We start from the raw sequence: 404 nt of genomic DNA, 5'->3' as shown, positions 1-404 counted from the left end.
GTGGGGGGTCGGGAGGGGGATGGGTGGGGGGGGCAGCAATCAATTCAATAGTGTGGCAATGTTCTCCTTCATTATTTTTTTTTTCACAGGAGGCAAAACGGATCTGGTGGAGGTTCCTCTTATCCTTCCACTGTACGTGATCAGTCTCTTTAATAATTGTGCAAGGCAGGACTATCCCACTGGCTCCAGCAGCGTCTTACCCGGAGAGGGTTCGGGTGGATAAATAATTAAAATCCTATCCCTCGGCTTAGAGAAGAAAAAAGAAAATATTGACTCGGATCCTTCTTCTTTTCCATACATCAACTGTACCCGGATTCACCCTGGACAGTGCAGGTGAAGAAGAGGAAAAAAAAAAAAAAAGAACTGAAAGAAGAGAAAAAGCCCACCCTAGTCCGTCCCGGCAG

Source organism: Passer montanus, unplaced genomic scaffold, assembly GCF_014805655.1.
Source record: "Passer montanus isolate IOZ18808 unplaced genomic scaffold, ASM1480565v1 scaffold16, whole genome shotgun sequence".
Classification (NCBI taxonomy): domain Eukaryota; kingdom Metazoa; phylum Chordata; class Aves; order Passeriformes; family Passeridae; genus Passer; species Passer montanus.
This window is presented reverse-complemented; position numbering follows the sequence as displayed.